The sequence below is a fragment of the Halyomorpha halys genome, unplaced genomic scaffold (assembly GCF_000696795.3).
Source record: "Halyomorpha halys isolate HHAL.00 unplaced genomic scaffold, Hhal_1.1 Scaffold908.1, whole genome shotgun sequence".
Lineage (NCBI taxonomy): Eukaryota > Metazoa > Arthropoda > Insecta > Hemiptera > Pentatomidae > Halyomorpha > Halyomorpha halys.
Genome location: NW_027115706.1, coordinates 44,156 through 51,441, shown reverse-complemented (window position 1 = coordinate 51,441; position 7,286 = coordinate 44,156). Strand labels below are relative to the sequence as shown.

Below are 7,286 nucleotides of genomic sequence, written 5' to 3'. Positions count from 1 at the left end.
TCTGTTACTATTACCCTTTACATTTACTATTTACTACCTTTAATTTTTCTTATTATATCTTACTTTTTTACATTTTATAGCCCTGTTAATTTACACTTATGTTTTTGTTTTCCTTTTGGAACTATGTGTTTGTATCTTTTTTAGCCCTGACGAAGCTATTTTTCGAATATGAAAAATGCATCTCTTTCTTTGAGGGAAAATTCCGCGAGACTTTCGGTGAGAGAGAGGCCTCTGGTTTGGGTGTCGTGGAACAATACCAGATAGAACAAGGAGCTTCTTAGAAGGCCTAGGTGTTAGCATCGGGGATATTGCGATCTTGACGGAAAATATTATTTTGGACTCCCTGGGAATCATCACCTGAATTAGCTCTGAGATTATTCATTGCATATTTATTTTAGTATGTGGACCTGTAGATTTGTGTGTTTAACTTATTCACTTACTTTATTTATTGTTATAATTATTATTAAATTATTTTATTATTATTATTATTGCTATTTATTTATAACTTATTTATCCATTCATGTATTTCTTTTAACTAACTTTTTATTATATTATATTTTCTTTTAAATCTATGTATTAGTTTTGTTTTGGTAAAATATATTTATTTGCTTGTTTTTCTCTGAACAGATCTACTGCTGTGACTAGTATTTCTCTGGTTTCATCTCACATTGCTTTCTAATGGTGAGTTTGTTTAGCGGGTCACTGGGGAGGATCTGAGAGAGGGAATTCGGGAGAGTGAATTTTTCGATCAACTGAAGTAAAAATTGTGAAATGAAAAGAACGGGTGAAATGGAAGGAACAAGAAAGGGGAAAAAAGGAATAAATTGAAATATTTGTAGTTATTATGTAGACTGGACTTGATTGGAAAATGTGGGGGAAAAAACTGTTTTTTTTTTATTATATCATGTAAATATATGTAATTTATATATGTCCGATCACGGATTGATTAGTATGCTGTGTAATTAAGCAGCCCGATACATTTGAGCAGCATAGATGATTAAAGCATTTCTCTCTCTATACGCTCCAAATGTGGTATAGGACTGTCCCTAACAAGAGGTCTTAGAGGGGCGGGTCGGCCGGGGAGAAATTTCTTCTAATATTAATATTTTTTGTGTTACGATCTCCTCTTGTGAGATTGTGACATGTCGTACATTGGACCAAGATACTAGCTTTATGTGTCTATTATATAAATAAGATAAATAAGGCTACCACGGAGGGTGGGAGTGACGGGTTAACACCGTTTATTTTTCAGTTTAACCATTATTTTAATATTGCTCGATTTTACGAAGCTTAACATTAGAAAATGTTTCAAAAGTGATATAGTTCGCTAAATGGAGGTTTTAGTGTGACGGGTTGGTCGAACATCTTTAAGTACTGGTCTCAAATTGTTTAATCATAGTTCAATTAAATATTAATGATAGTTTTTTTTGACAATATGATTTATAAAAAATAAAAATGTTTGTCGACAATAACAAATATGATAATTTTTCTAAAGATATGAAATAATGTATTCGTTAACCTAAAGAAGTAAGTTTAATTTTAACTTGGAAGGTTATTTTCGCTTTATCCTAAGAAAATCCTTTGTTTAAGTTCTCACGCTATAATAATGTCTTTAAATGTCTATTTTAAATAATCCTAATGTCAGAAATAGAACAATTTGTTTGAATGTTAGTCAGTTAAATGGTAAAAATGCCATGATTTATGAATAGAGTTGCAAACTGAAACAGATGTGGTGGTCACAAACCAATCTGGACTTGATGATGAAAGAGACTCCATTTGTCAGGCCCCGGACCTCTCCCAGCCACCATTACTTATAAAGTTGGAAATTTATCCTAGTCAGCCTTAGAGAAAGACCTGAGCAGGAGAGTGAACGCTGCGATAGGTTAATATTTCTTATCATGTTTATGATTTGGAAATGTTGAACCCTTTCATTTTTATAAACATAAAGAAAAAATTGTAAAAATCGTATAAAATATTGTATATGGTTAAAAAAACAACACGTATTTTACTTTAAGGTGGAAGGAATAATGGCGTGTCAATAAAATTTCTTTTTGACAAAAAAAGGCATTTTATTAGAAATACTGTAAAGAAATCTGCAATTTAACGTTTAAAATATATTTTTCAAAATTCGCTTAACTAAGTTTATTTAAATTCTTGCAAAGTACGATAATAAAATAAATATTTTAAGTAATGTTTTTGAAATGTAATGAAATGAAAAATAGTTTATTATTCTGGGACTAGGTCCCTTTAGAACAAATACAAGGGTAATTTTAAATTTACAATAATATATATCAGCAAAAAAAAAAAAAAAAACAGTGTGGCCGCACTTAATTATAAGTTATATTAAAATTTTGAACAAATAAGTTTAGATATAGAGAAGAAAAAAAATTAAAAGACTGACTAAATTCATAAAAAGAAAAGAAAAAGGTAGTTACAAAATATCTGTTCTATTTTGTAAATTAGATTAATAGATAGGTTATTAAATAGAGTTTTAAAGAAGGAAAGGGCTGGCATATGACGAATGTTAGAGGGAATGGAGTTCCAGTGACATGCAGACGAGGGTAAAAAATGATTTATTAGATATGTTTTTAGTAGCACAGTTGTGATACATCACTTTCTCTCCTAAGTGTTGTGAATTTAAAAAAAAAATAGGTGATGAAAATGGTGTTTCTCTTAATGTGGTGCATCATTTCAAAAATTAGAGACGATAAAGTAATTATATAAATATTTTTAACCGATTAATTTATGAAAATAAATATGTGTCTCTTTCTGTTACAGCAGTCATTGCTAAAAAGAAAAAGTGCCGTTTATTTCCAATATAATTTCATTCAATTCAGGAAATCATATTACAGAAATATAACGACCGTAAACCAGTAATTTTTATTATTAATTATGTATAATAGGTAAAAGAGTTTTCACAACGTTTTTAATTATTTTTTTTACTAAAGTTGAAAGAAAAAATCTTATTTCTTTCCAATTTTTTTCACGATTAAAAAAAAAAAATTGTTCATAGAAAAACAATCGCAAAGCTGTCATCATTATGAGCAGTTACAACTCCAGGTAAAACCGATAAGAAAAATGAAGAACAGAAGTACATATACTGTATTATTAATACTGGGTTATTAAGCGTAAAATCTAATTGGAATGTATTTTCCAGCTATTAAAGGTCGTACTCAAGCTACCTTATCGCTTTATTTCAACTTTTCCGATTTGTTTGATATTGAGGTACGTACTATATTATCGGAAACGCAGTTAGTTACATCAAAGGCTACTTAGATAACATAATAATGGGCCTTGAAATTGGAAAAATCTAAAAGGTTTAAATATATTGGTAAAATTGTTAACATTGTGTTGAAATTGAACGGTTGTCAAAATTGCATTCGACATTATTAAAACCGTATGTAAGAAGTATGTTGGTGAGGTATGACCACTGTTTTTGTATTCCAAAAACCTGAACTGAGCTTGCTCTAAAAGTTTTTTGAGTTGATGTTATGGTGAACCGCGGTTTTAAAGAGGATGGGGGTTCCAGAACTATTCAAACCAAGAACTAGATACTACTGATCCTCTTGCTATGGTATGCTAGATAATTGTGTTTAGTTAATCATTGAATATCTTTTCCAAAGGTGGCGTGCTCTTCAAGTTACTAATTTATGCAAATCAGGTGGCATGCAGGGTGTTTAAACTATAATGTTGGGCTAACAGTAGAGAATATTTACTAATGAGTTGTACTTATGAATTAGAGCTTAAGGATAAAAGATATTGATCTATCCATGAGATTTACTTGACAATATTGGGCTCCAGTTAGTTAATTTGCAAAATTTATAATGATTTAATTTTATTTGCTATACGAAATTACAGTCAGGACTAATTAGAAACTATCGGGTTTGAATGCAGGCTAGGTTGACTCCAGAACGGAAACTCCTTCTCTAGACGTCACTTGCTGGAAACTCTACGATTCTCTTAGGTCTCACCCTCGATCCTACTACTGTCGTACTGTCCTCTTCAAACTGTGTCTTACAGAATGATCCTATTTCGTCTCCTCGTTGCTAAAAATCTCCTTTCTCTCCTCTAACTTCTTTCTAATCTGGTCGTAATTAGGGGCGTAGATCAGAACTTTAATATGGAAAAATTGAGCCGGCATCCATTCCTTTGAACTCTTTCACTTTATGGATAAGGGTTAAAAGCACCGAAAGTAAGTTACCATCTAACGTTTTAACTGGACAAGCCTACCTGACCAAGGTTTTTCTGAAAGGTAAACCAGATGTCTGTACAAAAATCCTTCTTATACATTTATGAGCCGGCAACTGCTATCACCAATATTTGAAATATCTGTTTAACTAAACCTAATTCTTCTTAGCCTAGTACTCCCAACACATAACACACTTGACTAATCGTGATTCCAGTGTCGTAAACATGTGTCAAACTAAATGAATATAGAATGTATGAATGGTGTTATTAATGGGCCACAAGAAATACCTGCTGAAATCTAACTTTCTTCCTTATTTATCTCTATAGTTATTAGAACTTTAATTACTTTGATTCTAAAATTTTCTGGAGCAAACTAGAGGCGATAAAACACGCCTTAATGAGCATACTTCATAAATACAATAAACCAACTAATTTGGATTTTACTAGTGTTTCGACGAATAAACTAAGTAAATATTAACATCTCGTTAAAAGACTGGTCCCCGTCTAATTCACGGGCTGTCTCTATCTGTTCAGCTTTTGTTTAAAGGACTCCAACAGTCTCTTATAATTGGTCGTTATAAATAGGGATGATCATCCGATATCAAACTTTAAGAGATGTATAATTTACATTACATTTACATAAGTAAATTTATATTTTATAGTATGTAAGTAAGAAATTCATATTATAAACATGTGATTTTTTTATTAATTATTTTTTTTTTCTAGGTATTTATTCCTAAATAGATTAAATAACTACAACAATAAGTTAAGTAACAAATCTGAAAGAGTGCACTGTTAACCAATAAAGTCTCACTGTAAACAAAGGTAGCACAAATGAAATATGGATAAAAACAAGTAACAATGCATATATTTTTTCGCAAAATAAAATAGAACGAAATTCTAAATCTGCTAACAATTCAGTTTGAAAGTAAAAAATGTTGCCCAAAAAACATGGACAAGAAAAATATTTAGCTAATTATGCGTATAATATTAATTTATAGACTTTTTAAATAAAAATCCCAATGACCTAGTATATACAGATGAGAATAAGAAAAATAAATTTTTAAAAACTTGCAACAAATACTTTCATGAGTTGTATATTCCCATACATATCTAGAAAGACATTATAATATAACTGAAGTGAAGATGTTATACAGATATATCCAAGAAAACATATTTTAATAATATGACTGGGGTGAAAAGGATATATGAATATATCCATTTTCAAAGTAATTGTAAAGTTTCATATTATAAACTTTCAGGGGTTATATGGTCCAAATGTTTTATTCTCAATAATTTTGATAGTTATTTATTAGATACAAATTAATCCCAGAAAAAAAAGAAAGAACCAAAAAAAAAAAAAGGGTTTACAATATACATAAAAAATATCATCGAAGAAATTATGTAAGTATTTTGTTAAAATGAAATATAAAAAACAAAAATAAGTTATAAAAAATATATAAATTTATATTCGTTACCCTCTTCTTTAAACATGAAACGCCTGCAGCCTGATTCAGCGATGCTCCTTTTAATATCAACATTCCAACCAAACTCCCTTCATCTGAAAAGAAAAATTATAATCTATACATAGAAGAAAAAATTATAAATAAACTGAAAAAAGAATTATTCAATATGAAAAACAAGAATAAATCCATAACATATTATATATCCATAATAATAGATTTTTTATTGCATTTAATTCATTCTTATAGTAATAATATCTCTAGCAATAACTACAAGTATGATAAAAATTAACCAAAAGATTCCGAAGCTGGTAAATAGACTCTGGTTTCGTCATGAGTGAAAATTTAACGCTAGTAGTTAATAAGGCAGCTGCAATTTTAAGCCAAAAGCTGTTCCTTAACTGTTTGAGATACTGGAGAATAATTGAGCCTAGCAGAGTAACTCGTAGGGCACCCAACGCTGATAAGAAAGTTTAAATCAAATTCGTGCCTAACTTAGTAAGATTTAGTACTTTGAGAGCTTCTACCTTAAACACTAAAAGTTTTTGGTAAAGGAACATACATTGTACAGGCGATCCGAGTCCTAACATTTCGTATTTGTACAAGGGGATTCTTATGAACAATTATTTAAACCCTAAATTATATTAAGTTAGATCTATTCTTCACTGCATCTCTAACACTCACTATTAAGGTGATGTGTGCTCGCTGTTAACAATAACCCATTAATCGTATCCCAAAATCTCCAATCCCATATCACAGCCCTCGGAGAATGGTGTCGTAATTGGAGGATTAAGATAAATTCCAACAAATCCCATCAAATCACCTTTACCCTTCGTCGCAAACCTACTGACTGCCCTACAGTTTCATTTAATGATGTTACTCTTACCCCTGTCGAACAGTTCTGCTACCTTGGACTACATTTGAACAAACGATTAACCTGGAATCCTCACACAAGACTGAAAAGACCTAGCACGTCGATTTCGACTATTACAGCACTTACTAGACAAACGGTCTAAATTTCCAACACATTACAAAAGACTGATCTACATGACTGTAATAAGGCCAATCTGGACATATGGAGTTGAGCTTTGGGGCTCCGCTAAACCTTCGAATTCCTCTGGTATTTAATCCTTACAATCCAAAATCCTTCGTACAATCCTCAATGCTCCTTACTTTGTCACAAATAAAATCATACATAAAGACCTTAATGTTCCTTATGTAACCGATCTAGCCCAAACCAGATATCACTCCTTGCATTATAAACTCTCTAAACACTCAAACCCCTGACAATCCTCCGAGGCGCTTGAAAAGAAGATGGCCACGGGACCAGCTAATGTAAAATGTCATTAGAGTGCTACCAATGGATAGTTTCTCTACACGCCTGTAACACTCCAATTTAACTTAGATCAGATTTACTAAATGTATTATAATGTACAGTTGTAGATATCAATAAATAAATATTAAAAAAAAAAAAACTATTGAGGTGGTGAAAGGAAAAGTGGGGCCGCCCATAGCTCAGTGGTTAAGACACAGTCTTACCAGTTTGATGTTTATTGGCGGTGCCGGTTCGAATCTGGCCTGGGTCGTCGACTTTTTTCATTGCGTGGCGATCCCACAAAATGAAGAACTTTGACC

The 7,286-nt window shown here is 31.3% G+C and overlaps 1 protein-coding gene across 5 annotated transcripts in view; it reads right to left on the bottom strand.

Moving 5' to 3' along the window:
• pHCl-1 (pH-sensitive chloride channel 1) overlaps nt 1-5,749 on the bottom strand; it is a 114,506-nt gene extending 108,757 nt beyond the window's left edge. For all 5 annotated transcript variants that reach the window (XM_067052732.1, XM_067052733.1, XM_067052736.1 and 2 more), the window contains exon 1: nt 5,667-5,749. The gene's annotated coding sequence lies outside the window, so the exon portion shown is untranslated. The remainder of the gene's footprint in view (nt 1-5,666) is intronic.
• Between the last annotated feature and the right edge of the window lie 1,537 nt (nt 5,750-7,286).